Genomic DNA, 20,221 nt, shown 5'->3' with positions numbered 1-20,221 from the left:
CTGTGCTGACCCTCCCCTTTCTGCACGTGGTAGCATTCCATTCTCTCACCCACGCATGATTTTCCCTATCACATTTTAACATCCACGTGCCCTATTACTTCTGATCACCATTAGTGCCTTAATTATCATACACCCTACTGATTTTTATATGTATTTATTTTTTCGCGGTGCGGTTTCCATCAAATCCTGTGCTCTGATTGGCTGGTGAGCTTGTCCATATCCTATGTTATGGACCCCAGTTACGGACCTCTGGTGACTCGCTCATTCACAACAACAAACATAGTAGCATTTTTTGTCAACATTTATCTTTTTTTTTAATAAGATTTATTTATAAAATCATCAAAAATCTTATAAATTTTTGCCAGCATTTCTCAGGAGAATAGCATTAATTTTACAGCATGGATAGCGATAACAGTCTTCACAGCGAAAGCGAGTTTTACTACCCTGAGGAAGAAGAAATAAAAGAAAACTTTTCAGGAGAAAGCTAAAAACCTGTAATTTGCTAACACTGAGCAAAAACATGGCTGAATCCTGAATGACTCCTATTTGTATAAATAGGGGACTACATAGGCGGCAAAATGTAGTGGTTTTTTTTTCCTGCTATGGAAGTGCACGGCTCGGTTTTCCCTTTCGGGCGCTCTCGTTTTCTGTTAGAATTTGGTAAAGAAAAAAATAATATTTACCAGCTTAAGGTCGGTCTGTATGGTGAAATACCGTGACCTCGGCCTTGAATACTTTCAAGACCTCGGTCACGGTATTTCATTATACGGACCTCCCAGCTGTATCATTTATACTGAATTATTCCTTGGCTGCTATTGTTGATATATCTGATCAGTATTAGTTTGCTAATTCCTGTCAGCTATTTCAATAAATGGTATCTTTGTGGATTAAACTGTCCTGTTTATTGTTACAATATTCACTGAAGTGCCAACCTCTATCAAGAAAAGAACTCTTAATTGCCTTCACCTGTTTTGTTAATGAGTTTATGAAACTGATCTCTTTTTACATGAGATTGATTTGAATAATTTGGCTATAAACTATTAGATACATTAATTTATTAAACTGATTTGATTTAATGATTCATTTATGAGACGGATTCCTGATTTGATGAGACTGGTAAGCCACTTCACCTACATATTTTGGTGCCCTGTGTGAGGCTTGGTATTGTTGGCTTCAGTGATTTTTGTCGCAATAACAGAAACTTAGTGTTGATTTTACACTCCAGGCCTCTCCTCAGTAATAGGCTAGTCAAGAGGAATTGCTAAGGCTATACCAGTGTATTTTGGCTAAATTGCAGTGTAGTGATGGTGTTGTTTAACTAACAGTCTTGTGTCAATCATACTGCAATCACCACTAGTAGGGAGTGACTGTACCACCAGTAACCATTGGTAGAAACACGTACAGTTGCCATAGTTAGTTGGCATATTTTGAGAGAGAGCAGTAGTAAACAAAACCCCACAGGTTAGGAGCACCTGTGTGTTTCCTTATTGTTGCTGTCTGAGCACAGCCTGTACCGTCGTCGCCTCGTAGCCGCAGCATTATAACCCCACAGGTTCGGAGCACCTGTGCATTTTCTTATTGTTTCTGTCTGAGCACAGCCTGTACCATTGTCGCCTCATAGCCACGGCATTATTTTATATTAAAGGGGGTAGGCCGAGAAATAATACCCATGTCACTAGCTTGTCAGGTATAGGTCTGTGCCCGAACCAGGCAGTCAGGATGAGCCATCGTAATTCTCCATGTACCCCAGGAGGTGAGGAGGATAGCTCTCTTCCCCTGGAAGTTATACCCCTGTCTGATCTCATCTCTGATCTCCTCAAAATTTCTCCTAAGGAAAGGGAAGAACTTGGGCAATTAACCCAGAGTGAGTGTCAGACATGGATTGACAGCTTGATACAGCACATGCAGGATCCCCAACGCGGTGTCATCACCATCCAAGAAGTGGTAGGCAAGTTATTTCTGCTCCATCACCAACATACCCGTTTGGAGCTAGAAATGCTCCGGGAGGAGAACAAGGAGCTGAGCGCTAGCCGCGACCAGCTAGACGCAATGAATCAGACCCTGCGCGATGAACTCAAGCTTAACAATGATTTGCTACAGAAGTGCGCTAATGGACTCCAGCTAGCCGAACATTGTAACAGGAAAACTGCTAGCGACCAGGCCCAGGGAGAAAGTCGCAAAACGCACACCAGGGCTCAAGCTGTGCTTTATGCACCATCCATGGAGGCGAAGGCTGCTGCCCCCTCCCGCAACCCCGGTGGGGTCTCCCCAGTCCAAAGGGGGGTGGATAACCCGTAGCGGCCTCACTCCACCTTTTTTTTTTTTTTCTTCATTGCATGCATCGCTAACCCCATAGGCATGCACCACCGTTAAGTATTCACCCAGAAATCTAACAGAAACCTTCGTCCAACAGGACCAGCTGTGGGGCCTAGGCAGAACCCTGCAGGGAACCATTCTCACAGTCAACATGCTTTCAGCATTAATAAATAACACTCCGCATGCTTTAGACACATTGTCAGGAATTGTACAGTCTGGCATATAGTCTTGGCAGTGCCATTTCCATATTTGTTAACCCGTTGAAACTAGGGTAGAAAGAGTAGGTAATCAATGGATAGTTAACACCCCAAACACTGAAATCCTGATGTCTTACACCCGGCATGATGGTCATGAGGATGAAAATTCCCAACCAGACTGTGTTTCTCAATGTCCCACAGGGAGCTACCATTCATATAGATGACATTGCGTTACATAACCTCAACCCTGATAGATATGAGACCAAAATTGAAATGATAGACGCATTCCAAGGTCACGACCTGAACGTTGATGACACCCTTCAAGAGCAGCTCCTGGCTGAAGGGACTAAAATGGTAAAGTTCAATCTGGAACTGGCTGGACTAAAAACTATATTCTCTAACCAATTAGTCATCTAATCTAAAACATCCTGTCAGTCTGGTTGTCCTGGGACGACGACTCAGTGGCTGCGTCATCACGGCAGGAATTGCGTAAATGCTACAACATGTATACAAACACTACACACCAAACTTGACTCTATAGTCAATGTACCCGACAGCTGGAAGCACTGCAGTGTCTGGTACACCCCCTCATCGCAAGTCACCACTAACTTTCCCAACGAATAGGCTTGCTAACCCCTATAACTAACACCTCTTTGTCTCTTTTCCAGGTATACTTGAAAATATACTTGAAATGTGTTGAATGTATTTTGAAGTGTAACCTTTTAGAGTGTAGACTACCTCATAGTTATTTAGCGTTGCTTAGTTACACGAATAGTAGATATATCTTCCCAGATGCCAAAGCCTGTATAAACTGCTAATGTTTTCAGGACTGACAGAGTGTAAGTGGACTACAGACATGGACTACACAATCTTCTGTTGCTCTCAAGGACTGTGGAAGAACCTCAGTCTTGAGACCAAAAGGGGGGATGTAGGGACAGCGGCCATAGCAACCATCCCCCCCCCCCACACACACACACACACACACACAACCAGTTTGAAACACACCCATCTCTGTCCTCGATGCCATGTTCTAGCGCCGCCCCTTCCTCTGATTCCCTGTAACGGTATTGGATACAGAGGATACCGGATACCTAGCAGTCGTGACGCACTGTCAGGTACAGTGACATCACAACTGCTTTAAATCAGCGAGGGAAACGAATTCCATTCTGTCTGGCCATGGATGTCACCTCTGGTGGACTCCACGCGTGAAAGATAGGCTGATGCATTTGGCGCTACAGAAGGACAGAGAACAAAGAACCAGCTATTGATACCGGACTTTAGCCAAAGTTCAATGTGCTTGACCTTCACAGAGTTGCACTGATAACTGAACCGGTTAATTACTGTGTTTCAAAGAAAAAAGGCGACCGGATCCCTTTTCTTCTTTTTTTTTCAATGTCGACAAAATTATAAGCAAGACTTCTTCTAGATCATCGTGCGTCCGACGATACACCGAGCATCTCCAGCTGACGAGCTGTAGAAGGAGCAAAGCATCTTCTCTCCAGATCTGTGTCACACGCCATCTCGGATAAGAGAAGGCACACTTCCAATCGCTAATGAGTAAGGCTGGCATCTGGGCAAAGTTTGTTAGTTTTTACTTGTAGCTAGTTAACGTGAACAGTGTTTATTTGAATTCATTTATGATTTAGATGTACGCATTTTGATTCACATGAAAGTTGGTCTTAGATTGTGTGTTGTTGATTTACTTTGTTTACTATATGTTTAGCTAGGTTGTGCATGCTTTTTTTTTTTTATAAACTCCTTTCGTTGTACATTTCCTGTACCAAGAGTTCAGTTGAGTTTGGGTTTAAGGCCTAGCCGAGGCTAGCTGAACTACAGGTTCCTTTGTCTTAATTTTTGCATGCTGTGCTGACCCTCCCCCTTTCTGGGCATGATAGCATTCCATTCTCTCTCTCTCTCTCACACACACACACACACACACACAACCACGTGATTTTCCCTATCACATTTTAACATCCACTCGCCCTGTTACTTCTGATCACCATTATTGCCTTAATTATCATACACCCTACTGATTCTTATATGTATATATTGTATCATTTATACTGAATTATTCCTTGGCTGCTATTGTTGCTATATCTGATTAGTATTAGTTTGCTAATTCCTGTCAGCTATTTCAATAAATGGTATCCTTGTGGAATAAACTGTGTCCTGTTTATTGTTACAATATTCACTGAAGTGCCAACCTCTATCAAGAAAATAACTCTTGCCTTCACCCATTTTGTTAATGAATTTGAGACTGATCCCTTTTTACATGAGACTGATTTGATTGATTTTAATAGTTTAGCTATAAACTTAGATACATTAATGATTGATTAATTTGAGACTAATCCATGAATTTGAGACTGATTTGATTTAATGATTAATGAATTTGAGATGGATTCCTGATTTGATGAGACTGATTTTGTAAGCCCACTGCACCTACAATATTTCACCCGTTCTCTATGTAACAGTAGAAAATCAGCAAAAAGTTTATATAAATAAAATGTATTATGAACCAAGTGGCAAAAACAATTATGTACAAGTACTGAATAGGTTTAGTCCTTATTCAATGTGTATACTAGGGCATCTCAAAAAATTAGAATATTGTGAAAAAGTTGAATATTTTCCATCAGTTATTTAAGAAAGTGAAAGTTATATATTATAGACTCATTACACATAAACTAAAATGTTTCAAGCATTTTTCTATTTTAATTTTAATCAGTATGGCATACAGTACAAAAAAACCATCTCAAAATATTAGAATATTTCATTTAGAGTTTGAGTAAAACAGCATGAACACAGTGTATCTCTCCGTCTAGTTCAGTACACACAACCACAATCATGGGGAAAACTGCTGACTTGACTGTTGTCCAGAAGATGATCACTGATGCCCTCCACAAGGACGGTAAGCCACAAAAGGTCATTGCTGGAAAGCGTGGCTGGAAAAGGTGCACAAGCAACAGGGATGGCTGCAGTCTTGAGAGGATTGTCAAGAAAAGTTGATTCAAGAACTTGGGAGAGCTTCACAAGGAGTGGACTGAGGCTGGTGTCAGTGTATCAAGACCCATCACGAACAGACATCTTCAAGAAAGGGGATACAACTTTCACATTCCTAATATCAAGCTACTCCTGAGCCAGAGACAATATCAGAAGTGTCTTATCTGGGCTAAGGAGAGAAAGAAATGGACTGTTGCTCAGTGGTCCAAAGTCCTCTTTTCAGATGAAAGTACATTTTGCATTTAATTTGGAAATCACGGTTCCAGAGTCTGGAGGAAGAGTGGAGAGGCACAGAATCCAAGGTGTTTGAAGCCCAGTGTGAAGTTTCCAGGATTTCAGACAATCATGGTCAATATCATCTAAAGTGTCATCCTGAGAATTAAGGAGGCGTGCGAGAGCGTGACCTACAGTATCGAAAGAGGATGTGGCACGAATTTTGAGATTGTCAGTAGAACAGAGAATGGTTTCGTATCCGGAGCGGCGCTGTGCAGTCATATGTTGGGTTTGTAAATTTTGCAACACCTGTTTAACTTGATGTGACGAGTGCAAGATCAGTGAGTGAAACAAAACCAATTTTTCCGCATCTAAAACCATCAGAGCACATGCGGCGACAGCCCTTAGACACGCAGGTAAGCCTTGAGCAAGAGTGTCTAACATTTTAGATAAAAACGCACAAGGATGCATCCCCCCCCCATGCTCCTGGGCCAACACCGCAGAGGCTGTGCCTTGTTGTTCACAGGCATAGAGATGGAAGGGCTTGGAGTAATCAGGTAGGGCCAGGGCAGAACAAAGAGCACTTTTGAAGGAGTGATAAGTGTCCACCATAGTGTCAGTCCAGGTCAAAGGGTGTTGCAGTGGATTGTGATGAGAGATTGCAGAACTGAGAATCTTGTCATATAAAGAGCAGTCAGGGATCCATTGTCTGCAGTAATTGATAAGACCCAGGAAAGCCATCAGTGCATGCTTAGTTGCAGGGCACTTTGTGTCTAGAATCACCCACACCCGATCAGATGACAGCTTATGACAATCTTGTGAAAGTTCAAACCCCAAATACTTAAGTGTCCATGCAATATTGCAGCTTGGTCCTGGAAACCTTAAAGCCCTTGTGTGTCAGATGTTGGAGCAGGTGTAAGGAAGCATCTTGGCAGATTTCTGGTGACTCAGCAGATACCAGAAGATTCTCTGTGTACTGCAGGACCACAGAGCCCTGGGGGAGGGAGAGGTCACAGAGTGCGTCATGAACTATGGCTGAGAAAACAGCAGAAGAGTCAATGAAACCTTGAGGCAAACATGTCCAAGTATACTGTCTTCCCCTGTGCGTGAAGGCAAACAAAGGCTGTGTCTGCTCTTCAACAGGAACGCTGAAAAAGGCAGAACAAAGATCAATAACGGAAAAACAGCAATGATGAGCAGGAACTTGTGACATTACAGAGGAAACATCAGGTACAATGGGTGCAACAGGGACAATCAGTTCATTAATCTTACATAAATCCTGCGTAAAATGCCAGGTACCATCAGGTTTAGGTACTGGATTGACAGGTGTATTGTACGAGCTAGTACACGGTCTCAACACGCCTTGCTCGAGAAGAGAGTGTAGGATGCCATCAATCCCCTGAACCTTAGCTTCAGAGAGAGGGTATTGTTTAACATAAATAGGATGCATATGTTTAAGCTTAGCCTCATAAGGCACACAGTGAACCAGGCCAACCTCATCCTTGTGTTCCGCCCAGAGGGAGGAGGGGAGAGCACTCAAAGGATCTGTAGGAGAGAATACAACAGGGTTTACAGCAGCAGTACAAACAGCGGAGATATTTGGGACAGTCATACACGAAGAGAAATGAGCCAAGGCGGGAGGCAGAAAGTCAGGGGTGCAAATAATCATTCTGGATCCCTGAAACTAAATGGATAAATGTAACAGACTCATTAGATCACGCCCCAGTAGATTAAAGGGACACTGTGGCATAAACACAAAAGAATGATGTGTACGAAGTGCTGTATCGGCGGGACAGGTTACCAATAATGGAGGAGTGCAAGAGGAGGAGAAGGGGACCCCATCAATTCCCACAGAGCAAACAGTTTTGTTAGAGAGAGGGCCCTCATAGGGCTTTCCCACAGAGGACATCGTAGCACCAGTGTCAATTAGAAAAGGAAGCACCTGTCCATCTATAGCTAATTCTATGACGGGCAAATCATAAATAGTTCTAATTCTTTCCCCTAGGGTTTTTATTATCATATTGCTACAGTCACTTAAATGATATTTCAGAACCTTCTGTATGTCCGGACGACAATTATTCAAAAATGTCGAAATAAAGAGTGGGTTGGCTTGCTGCTGATCTAATTGCATGTTTCCCAGACAAGTCCACGTCTTGCTAAAACGCGTCAGAAACTTTGAAGTGAGTTCAGCCTTCTCCTGTTTACAATTAGTAACCTGTGAAAGATCACGGTTAGCCTGCTGTCGTGAGAGCAGATAACACGTCAATTGTGCCTTTAATTCCTTCATAGCTTTACAGGTATCCTTCCAGTAAAAATTAAACTAATTCTTTGTGGTGGTTTTGCCGTCACCTACTTCTTAGTTTTAACCACTTCGTATTCATCATTCTTAGGATCTAGACATGGCACTGCAGCTATTAATGCAGTTTCATCATAACTGTCACCTAGGACGGCATGAAGGATAAAACGGTAATCTGCTCCTACCAGCTGGCAGCATCATGACATTTTTATGAGCATGTCTACGAAGTTAAGTGGTTTGTCTAACGAAGGCAACATTTTAATAATATCTTTTAGGTCTGATGCAGAAGGCAGAGTGATTTTTAGCCCTCTGCCCTTCTGAACCCATACACAAGCAGCATTCACGGGGGGGGGGGGTGTATATCTAGTCCCACATCATCATCGTCAGAGTCGTTGTCTGTATTAGAATCGTCAGTCTCGTTTTTTTAGTAACAGCGTATTTGAGCTTACAGAGGGTTTTTTACCTGCTTTGGGTTTCTTAGGTTTAGCACCTGTGTCAAGAGATGCAGGCGCGCTGGGAGCGTTATCAGCAGGGCATGAAAGGTTACTTAAATCCAAATATATTTTTGTGACCGGTGTGGATGCAGGAACATTATTTGATCCCTCATACAGCGACGGTAGAGCGGAGGTTGTAGGTGGTGTGATAACAGGTGTAACAGTAACAGATGTAGACGAAATGGGTTTTGCCTTATCTTCAGGCTTAGGGCATGGTACTGATTTTTTTTGCTCCTTAGTTTCTTTAATTCCATGAAAATCATCCCATATTGATTTCATTCTGACCCATTCTAAATAGCCTTTAATCATATAATCATAATCCCATTCTGGGTCACCCAATCCCTCGTAAATTAGTTTATGTGCCGAAGTGAGGTATTTTGGTTTAAAAGTGCCTGCGCGAGGATGGGTCAAAACTGAGGCTGGGATTCAGTCCAGCCGGCCAAATTATCTAACTGCGGATTGGTGTAAAATGCTAAACCACAACGATTCATCCAATCCCGTGGGGTTTCCTCGGGGTCCGGTCTGGGTACCTTAACACAATTTCTCCCCATGGTGACACGAAAGGACCGTCTCAAGATAAATTATTCTGTGGTAACTCACACAGACGTGCGCGCACTAATTCTTCCCGTGGCAACTTCTTCACGGGGATACACTAATCATTCCGTGGCAAATCACACAGAGATAAATGGGTTTTCGGATACTACCAAACAGGCAGAAGTCCCTTAAAATAAAAGAGATTTCTTACCTGATCAGGAGTATCCCGGACGAGCCCCCAAACTGTAAGATCTTGCTCCCCAACCGGAGCGATCACACTCTCGCAAACAGGTCCCTCCGTGTCACCCAGAATATTCTGGGGCAATTTTGTGAAAACAGACAAGAACCCGGAGATTAGTTTCCCATCTTTATTTCACAGCTTTGCCAAAGAAGACAGAATACAAAAAGGTTTTTATACTGTGTGTATAAACGATGAGGACTGTGTGTGTGTGTTTTGATATCTGTAACTGGGTCAGTCTGTAAGCCCTTATCAACAATTCTTCTCAAGGTTGACTGAGAAAGGAATGCATGCTGGAGAGAGAGAGAGAGAACCTTCTGTATGTGTGAGTGAAACCTTGGTCTGAGCAGGTCACATCTTAATTACGTCAATAAGCAAAATATTCTGATAGGATGTTCAGACAGATATCAAAGGCCATTTCTTATCAATAATGTTCTGATGTACAGCCTATTCTTAAGATAGAACACAGAGCAATATGTCCTTATGACAGAAATGGAATTTTTAAACAATGTCTAGCTGACCAGAATGTCATTTTTAACTGTTTCTAGCTGAACAGAATAAATCCTTTACAATTATTAAGAATAAATCCTTACACAAATACTCCTAGGCTTGAAGACAAGTTATTATGGTAAACAAACATCTGTTTCTTTGCAGGATGTGGTGAAAGATGAGGCTTTAGCTTCTGTCACAGTGGGTGTGCTGACCGTTTTGAGTGAAGATTGTCCTGAGCAGGGTCCAAGCTCGATACCCCTCCAACCCATCTCCACTGCCATCATTATTGAGGAAGGTTTTGTCATGGACAATATTAAGGACTTGCCTCAGGCAGTTTGCCTCATAATTGGGCTTACATATGCTTTGCATTTGGATTATCCAAAATGCATGACAAATACACTAAAGTTTATTCAAACAGTAATGCTTGGATTGGGAAACAAAGCCCTATCACCAAAACTGCTAAAGCTGAAAAACGGTCTAGTAAATTAGACAAGTAAATTATTGAGAGGAGTTCAACACTTTCATGAAACAGTACTTTCAGTGTTATTGTGGAGAATTTGTCATTTTAGTGAAATGGCACTTTAAATTGTTAGAAGTTCAATGTTTTTGTGAAATGGCACTCTGAATTTATTTTTGCAGAGAAGTCTGCGACTTTGGCAGAATAGCACTTTTAGTTGAAACAGAGTTTGGCACAACATGCACTTGTGTGTGTATGGTAGTGTATGTGTTTATATTTATGCTTTGCAAACTTTTAATGGAGTTCTAATAGGTATTAAAATACTTAATATCTGGGAGCAGTGTTTTTATATGGCTGGTTCAGTTGAATGACTTCTGTCATTTGATAATAAATGTAATACAGCTGAATCAACCTAATGAGTGGTCTCAATGCATTGCTTGCGATTTAAGTTACAATAAACAGGTTGATTTAAGTATTGCACAATGACAATAAATAGGTTAATTGAAATATTGCACACTCATAATAAATAAGTTTAAGTATTGGACACTCACAATAAGTTAAATAAACTTAATTATTTTGAGTGTGCAATACTTTAAGTATTGCACACTCACAATAAACAAGTTATTTTTACTCTCCATTTTAAGTTTAAATGAACTTAATTTTTCTGAGGCAATGAGTTTGCATTTTTTTTAAGTAAAGCCAACTTATTAAGTTTTACAGTGTGAGGGAGTTTTCCCTTGCCACCATTACCACAGGCTTGCTCATTGGGGATAGACTAGGGATAAAATTAGCTCATGTTTAAAGTCACTAAAATTCTGTAAAGCTGCTTTACAACAATGTCTATTGTTAAAAGCGCTATAAAAATAAACTTGTCTCAGTCAATTCATCTGAATCCTTTTTTCAGTTCAGAATTGAAACTCTCTGTACAGCTCTGACTCTTGTATAAATTCCCTTCCAACCTATCGGCAGAATTGCTCAAAGTCTCCTACCCCCACACAACCAGTAAAAGTCTGCTACTACCATAGTACCATATTACATCCATATAAGGATGTATTAATGATAAAACCCAATTATGTCTTTCACAGTCTTTTTCTGGAAGTGTTACATTTTTCCTACCCTGCCAAGTCCCAGCTGCTTGGTTTGAGACTCTCATAGGAGTATCCCCATTCCATGACTGGTCAAAATCTAATTGCCATATTACTTCACAATTAACATGAAATTCTCCTATGTCGTGAGTACCTTGTGACTTATTAAAACACTCATACATGACGTTCCACTTCATTATGTAATTTTCTGGATTTTTTTTACAAGCATCAGATCTATACTTAAATTCATCTTCTTATAATACACTGCCCACAGTTCAAAGACATGCGGTTAGGTTAATATGGGATGGCCTTGGGCTGAGGTGCCCTTGAGCGAGGCACCTAACTCCCAGCTGCTCCCCGGGCACTATTAGTGTGGCTGCCCACTGCTCTGGGTATGTGTGTGCTCATTGCTCACGTGTGTGTGCGTGTGTTCACTGCTTCAGATAGGTTAAACGCAGAGAGGAAATTTCTCAAGTGTGTGATGAATAAAGTTGTGCTTTCATTGTCCATCCATCCATGAACATTTATCCTGTGTAGTGTTGCAGACAAGCTGGATCCTATCCCAGCTGACTATGGGTGAGAGGCAGGGTATAGACCCTTTTCACATGACGTCACGACAAACGCGGCTGCCATTTTGGACATGTACTACCAGTAGTTTACCACAGCCAGCATTGAGGAATGGCAGCAAAGAAAGTGTTTATTTTCAGCAAGACTTCCATCATGCCACTATATTGTTGTGCACCTGGATGTAGTAACCATCAACAAACAAGGCAAGGGTTATCATTTTATCGGATCCCAGTAGATGCTGACTGACGGAGAAGATGGATAGCGGCATACCAACGCTTGTGTAGTGACCACTTTGTTGGAGGTAAGACGAATAAAATTAGCCAGAAAAGGCATTACATTGCTGTTAACATTCTGTGGCGGCGAGTGTGTAACCAAATAGGCTAAAATAACCCATTGTAACCTCTTTGTTCTTCTGTAGTAGCTATTAGCTAACGACATTAGCTAGCATTGTGTTCCTTTGCTGTTGGTAGACTGTAGGACAGATCAGAGGCAGTGTCCTACAAACAGCGCTTAATTTGAGGGGGAGCAAGCCGGAGCGTGCTCCGGAACCTCGGGCGTTGGCTCCGGCAGCTATTTACACTGGATCCGGTGATCCGACACCTCTTTTGACTATGTAACAAAAAAAAAAACAAATAATTAAATTAAAAAAATGCAAGTTTATTTAGTGTTAATGTCTGATTTTGATATGTCTTGTTGGTGATTTCTCTCATGAAACGACATCCACAAAATATCTGCAGATGAACTTAATTTGCAGTGTTATTACAAAACATGCCCAGAAGCGTAGCGCAGCGCCGCGCCCCCCTCTTTTTTTCCGCACCGGAGCCGCTCATCCTCTGTGCTCCGGGACCTCCCACTTTACAAATTAAGCACTGCCTACAAATAAGTGTTCAAAATAAGAGGAACATGTATTTGTCTCTTAAATCCAGGCTGTTCCCTGTAATCTGTAACAACGGTTGGAGAAAGTAATGGCAAATAGTGAGTGCACAAACCGTAGAAGGGAAACTGTACACAGCGCCAGGGCAGTGTGATGGTATGTCTACTTTTAGATTGTGTTAGCTTATCAATGAACACACTCGTCACTCGACGAGTTTCACGTCTTTACGACGGATACTTAAATGTGTGTTAGGTATTATTGTTGCAGTCTAAGCAGTCATTGTAGCAGCTAGATGAGCGAGAACCGAAAGGGTCTAACCGTAATTTCTGTACGGCGTTGCTAATGTGTCGTTACTGTTGTTATTTCTCCCTCTGCTCGCCCTGTAAATGCCCTACGTCGCTGGATAGCGAAGGTGTTTTCTGCATCTCGCTCCTTTTTCTTGTATGTTCTCCGTTTGTCGCCTTCCTCGCATTCAAACCAATTCGAGCCGAAGTCTGCTACATGTCCAAAATGGTGGTCGCGTTTACGAAGGTCACATGACTGAAAAGGGTCTATACCCTGGACAAGTCGCCAGATCATCACAGGGCTGATACATACAGACAAACAACTATTCACACTCACACCTATGGTCAATTTAGAGCCATCAATTAGCCTAATCTGCATATCTTTGGACTGTGGGGGAAACTGGAGCACGCGGAAGAAACCCAGGCAGACAACATGCAAACTCCACACAGAAAGGCCCCCGTTGGCCACTGGGCTCTAGTCCAGAACCTTCTTGCTGTGAGGCAACAGTACTAACCACTACACCACCGTGCCACCTCTACCCATTGTGATCTCTTAAAATATTTCTGATACTTTGGATGACTAAGCTAAGCAAACAGCTAGACAAAATGGTCTGTCTTTCACACCCAAATGACAATAATCTCTATTAAATGTTGCACATTTAATAGAGATTGATAGAGATTGATGATTAATAGAGATGCCTTGTACCTATGAGGATTTGAAACCACAACTACTTTGGTCAGAGGTAAAGGAGTACACACAACACAGCCAGTCATGTTTATGTCCATTATTGTGAATTGGGCCCACCTGTATGATTTATTCGATAACGCTTCGACCCACTGGGACTCATCAATGTCGACATATTGTCTTTCTATCGCTCTTTTTACCCTTCACATGTAATTGTCTTGGTCTCTGTTAGTCAGTATGTCAGTCAAAAATGAAGCTGACTGGAGAGGACTTTGGTTTCTCTGGTTCTTCTGTGTATGTGTAAATGATGCAGAGTTCACCTTGTATTGTACCCCCATACTCATCAACAGAAGTAGATATATTAAGAGGCGCCCCTTGAATGCCATCTGCTTCTTCCTACTGTAACTCTGATGCCCTACATCTGGCTGGAGTCTCATCACATTGCTCCTGTAGAGGACGGCCCCATATGGACAGTTGAAAGTCGCACTTGGAAAATGGCTCTGGACACTTACAGTAATGCATCTATGGCTGAGGACTACAATTGACTTGCTAACTTTAGGACTGCAGTTGTCATGAACAGTTTTGCACTCAAGTTTACATCAATGAACAGTTCATAACTTCAACAAAACAGACTTCATGTTAAAACTATAATGAATTTCCTGGTTTCACAGTTATACTTTGTGACTATATAGGACACTGTTATAGAAGCAAGTTATTTATAATCACTTTCTCTGTTATCACCCAAATGAGGATGGGTTCCCTTTTGAGTCTGGTTCCTCTCTAGCTTTCTTCCTCATGTTATCTGAGGGACTTTTTCCTTGCCACAGGCTTGGTCTTTGGGGATAGTTTAAGGATAAAATTAGCTCATGTTTAAAGTCTTTAATTTTCTGTAAATCTGCTTTGTGACAATGTCTATTGTTAAAAGCGCTATAAAAATAAACTTAACTCTGGACCACCTGCCCCTTAGGTTGATCCCTGTGCTTTCTGCACTTTTCTGTGATGCTCCTGCGAACACTGCTCCTCCTTCTCATAGAACCCTGAGGAGAAAATCTTCAGACACCCTGATCTCCTGGAGCCGTCGAATGATCATACTTCTGGTTCGGGTGCTCTTAACTGTTCCTGTGAATAGATAACTTCATGGATAGGAGTTAATGACTATACACCTTTTTAAGGCTCCACTTACTGCTGTTTGAACAGTAGGTCTTAAAAAGGACCTGTGTTATTAGTATGGGTCAACCTGTAAGCTATTCATGTTGTGTTAAATTCATATTTCTGTTAGTTGCATGCAGTTGTAACCAGTACTTGGGTGAGAATAACCAATTGTTAAGTAGGTAGTTACATTTCACTCACATAGGCCCAATAAGGAGGATGGTAAGCAAAACACAAAATACAATATAGTGGTAATGGAAGAACATATTTATTACACCAAATAAAAAAATTGATAAATTAAAGTGTCCACCTTTTCAGTTCTTTTCCTTAGGTAGTAGCACAACAGTGCCAAATCCAGTTCCTTAGATTAAATCAGTATGTCTCCTCTTCTTTTAGTCCATAAATCAGATCCGGTAGTTAAACCTAGTTCAGTTATGTAGTTCAGTTCAGTTATGTATGGTCAGTTTAGTTATGTAGGGTCAGTCTAGTTATGTAGGGTCAGTTTAGTTATGTAGGGTCAGTTTAGTTATGTAGGGGCCCCTTGTTTTAGATCTTTGATTCTTTTTTTTTCTACTCGAGCTTATCTGATCCTTCAAGTGAAAATCCAGCTCAGCCCAGGACGTGCACATGGCTCTCTCTCTCTCTCATGCAGTGGCGGAGATCCTACGCTCCCGCTCACTGAAAGTCTTCATCACCGTCCTCTTCATTAGAAATCAACAACCAAAAAAAAAAACAACCGGAGAATTAAACAACATAAATATAGATCCTCCTTTCATCCCTCGGCAACCAACGTCCCGGAAAAGAAACAGTATCTCCCAAAAAAAATGATGACAACAACTCAGAATTCTCAACTCAAAAAATAACTGTTTTTCCTTCTTTCTCCTCCCATGGCTCAATATGCATGCCGGACTCTGTCTTTTCCTCTTCTACTTCTGCATACTAGCGTACCCTCCCCCTTCTCTGTCTTCCCCTTAGCTGCTTTAGACTTATTGTATGGGCTTTTACCGCCACCTTTTGGTGTTTTAATGTAACAACATATGTATTTTAATTTAACTGAATATCTATGAAATGTAAATAACGCATTATGTAAATGTAAATAAAGGTAGGTTAATTAAGAACTTATGTATATACAAAATTAACTGAAATACAAATATAACTGTAAATGATCTTATGCTAAGTGTAATCAATATAAACGAACGAATTTAAACCATATTTTAATTTAACTGAATATCTATGAAATGTAAATAATGCATTATGTAAATGTAAATAAAGGTAGGTTAATTATGAACTTATGTATATACAAAATGAACTGAAATACAAATATAACTGTAAATGATCTTATGCTAAGTGTAATCAATATAAATGAACGAATTTAAATGTGTTACATTTATGGGGGTTACATCCTCCCCTCCTAACCTTGCATGCGTCCCTGCATGTTCAACTTCTCACACCATCTCTGACACATTAGGTTGTAACCGATGGATGTATGGCATAGAATCAACAGTAAGAGCTTCAGTGAAAGCAATATCTAAACCTCTCAATATGGACTGCATAACTTCCACTAGAGGGTTACCCAATGATGGGTATGTCAGTCTCTTAGGGTGGGTTCTTTCCCTTGTAGATCTCCTCTCCACATTCTCTATATGTTCTACTTCCTCTTTGTTATCCTCATCCACATCAGAAACCTGAGACCTCCTCTCCTCTCCCATTTCCCCCATCTTTTGGAGTTCCGGAGGTTCCACAGCATCAACTGCTGGCTCAGTCTCAGTTGTTATGCTGCTACTTCTCTCTCTAGGTTCCAGTGGCTGAAAAGGCATTGCCTCTGGATTAAGAAGAGACTCCTCATCTGCTTTGTCATTCCCATTCTCTGGAATTGATTCCGGTAAAGAGAAGTTGTTAGTCTCAGCTGGGATGTCCCCTTCAACAGGACTATTTTCTGCAGCTTCATCCCCTTGCTCTGTGAATGCAGGCGTTTCACTAGATTGCAGGGGATCATCCATCCTTTCATCCTCTGCCACATTTTTGTCAACTGCTGGTACATATTGAGGATAATAATAGTCAATGACATTATCTTCACCTTCACTTTCAGACTGATTCTCCTCATCCTCTTTATCATCAGAGTTGTTACTGCCAGCTGCACTGTTGGAATGATAAGTCCTAGTCTTTCTTTCTGGTCTTATTAACTCTGGCTCTGGAACCGTGGCAGGTAGGAAACCACAGGGCAGCAGCAAATCCCTATGTAGGACTCTCTCTGGTCCATCTGAGTCACATGGTGTTATGACATATACAAGTAGGTCTCTCACTTGCTTTATGACCTTATAGACAGTCTGGCTCCATCTGTTGGTGATTTTGTGCTTCCCACGGATTCCCACGTTCCTTGCCAGGGCACGATCTCCAGCTTCCAACTTAGACTCTCTGACTCTTTGATCAAACCGCTGTTTGTTGTGGAGAGCACTCTTTGCACTGTGGTCAGATGCTATCCTGTAACTCTCTGTGAGACTGTCTGAGGTTTTTGACATACTGCACATGGGATTCCTTTCTCTTTCCCTCAGTATTTAGTCCAAAAGCGATGTCGATAGGTAGGTTGGGTTGTCTCCCGAACATCAGTTGGTATGGTGAGTAACCAGTTGTGTCGTGCTTAGTGCAATTATATGCATGCACTAACGGTTGCACAAAGTCTCTCCATTTCACCTTGTCCTCTTCCTGCAGGGTACCCAACATGGAAAGAAGTGTCCTGTTAAATCTTTCCACAGGATTTCCATGTGGATGATATGGTGTTGTGCATGTTTTCTTTATCCTGAGCAGACTACAAAGTTCCTTTATGAGTGCTGACTCAAAATCCCAGCCCTGGTCACTATGTAACCATTCAGGGAATCCATAATGAATAAAGAAGTTATTCCACAATGCCTTTGCAACTGTTTTTGCCTTCTGATCAGGTGTTGGGACTTCTACAGCATACTTGGTGAAATGGTCAGTAACAACAAGTATATTTTTGGTTCCTCTTCCATCTGGCTCCAAAGACAAGTAATCCATACAAACCAACTCTAGTGGTCTGCTTGTCTGGATGTTTACTAGAGGAGCACTGCGTTCAGCCCTGGCTTTTTGTCTTATGCACCGCTCACATGTCTGAATCTTGCTGCTCACATCTGCTGACATGTGAGGCCAATAGAACTGAGTGTGTACTAAATCCATGGTGCAATCAACACCCATGTGACCAGTGGCATCATGCAGACCCTCTAGAGCCACTTCTCTGTAGCTCTTGGGTAGAACCAGTTGGTAAGAATCTTCTCCACTGACTGTCCGTTTCCTGTAGAGCACCTCTTCCATTAAAACCAGCTGGCCCCAGTGTCATAGCAAGAGCTGGACTTCTCTGTCTTCATGCTGTCTCATTCTGTATGAGAGACATCTTCCCCCTTTCAATAGAGAGATGACTCTGCTGATGGCAGGGTCTTTCTTATGCTCAAGTGCCCAATCCTGCTAAGTCAGGTGAGGGAGTGTGCAGGACCCTGGTAACAAATCAGCCTGGCTATACTCTGGTGGGATGACACTGTCATTAATAGCGAGACACTCAACTGAGACAGGACCAGGGGGAAGCTGGAGGCTTCCCTCTGTGCTGGAGGCTTGTTGAGTGAGATGCCTCTGACAGATAGCCTTTACAACCTCTGCTGAGACTTCTGGTTCCTCTTTCTCCTTAACAAACCGAGCTATGAACTGCTCTATTCGGCTGTCCTCAGCATCAGATGTATGATCTGTTCCACTCTGGAGATGTGGCCATCTTGAGAGACCATCAGCATCCTGATTTTTCTTCCCAGCCCTGTACTGCACATGGAAATCAAAAGTTGAGAGAGCAGCCAACCACCGATGCCCTGCAGCGTCTAGCTTAGCAGTTGTCAAAACACATGTTAGAGGATTGTTATCAGTTACCACTGTAAACTTTGCTCCATAAAGGTAGTCAAAAAACTTATCAGTCACTGCCCACTTAAGGGCAAGAAACTCAAGTTTGTGTGTGGGATATTGCCGTTCACAGTTAGATAGCCCCCTGCTAACAAAAGCTACCACTCTCAGCTGACTGTCTTGCTCTTGATACAGTGCTGCGCCCAATCCATGCAGACTTGCATCAGTATGAAGGATATAAGGTTTCTTAGCATCTGTGAAACCCAGAACTGGTGCAGTCGTGAGTTTGTGGATCAGTGTGTTGAATGCTTCATCACATTTTGATGTCCATTTTTCAGCAAATGGTTTCTTTGGGTCAACAACAGAGATGTTCTTTGGATTCCCTCTACCAGACTTCTTAGGTGGTATGTAACCTGCTGTCAGATCATTCGGTGGCCTTGCTATCTTAGCATAATCTCTGATGAAGCGTCTATAATATCCCAAGAACCCCAGAAGTGATTTGAGCTCTTTTATGTTTTTGGGTTTTGGCCAGGTTGTGAGGGTTGCTATCTTTTCTGGGTCAGTCTCTACTCCTCTCTCTGACACAATGTGCCCAAGGTATTTGACAGATGTTTTGAAAAACTGACACTTTTCAGGGGATAGTTTGAGTCCAAACTCTCTCACCCTGGTGAGGACACGCATTAGGCATTCTTCGTGCTCCTCAAGGGTGCTTGAGAAGACAATGAGGTCATCTAAAAACACCAAGACCTCTTTGAGGTTCAGGTTACCCATGCATTTCTCCATTGCATGCTGGAATGTGCTGGAAGCATTCATCACCCCCTGGGGCATGCGATTAAATTCCCAGAACCCCATGGGTGTGACAAATGCTGTCTTGTGCTTATCCTCCTCCTCAACTTCCACCTGATAGTATCCGGATTTCAAATCCATGACTGAGAACCATTTTGAACCTGTGAGTGCTGAAAAGGTTTCTTCGATGTTTGGTAAAGCATATGCATCCTTGATTGTCTGGTTGTTCAACTTGCGATAATCAATGCATAACCTGATTGTGCCATTTTTCTTTTTAACAACTACAATAGGGGATGCAAATGGACTTTCAGACTCATGGATTATGTTAGCATCACACAGATCCTTCATGTGTTGCCTGACAGCCTCAAAATCTGAGGGGTGTATGGGTCTCGGCCTCTGCTTGAAAGGAGTTGGATCTGAGAGTCGAATGCAGTGCTTTACAGCTGTGCTGTGACCATAGTCAAGATCATGTGTGGCAAAAACATCTGACATGGAGTTTAACCTCTCAGTGACCCTCTTTCTCCATTCTTCACAAAGAGGAGAGTCTGTGAAGTCAAACTGCAGAGTGCTGGCTGACTCAGATGAGCTGATGCTGTTGCACATAGCAGTTGTGGCAGATGGTTGAGGAGCCTTTCCTCCATCACTGTCTTGGCCAACAGCAGA

The sequence above is a fragment of the Neoarius graeffei genome, chromosome 22, assembly GCF_027579695.1.
Source record: "Neoarius graeffei isolate fNeoGra1 chromosome 22, fNeoGra1.pri, whole genome shotgun sequence".
NCBI classification, from domain to species: Eukaryota; Metazoa; Chordata; class Actinopteri; order Siluriformes; family Ariidae; genus Neoarius; species Neoarius graeffei.
This window is presented reverse-complemented; position numbering follows the sequence as displayed.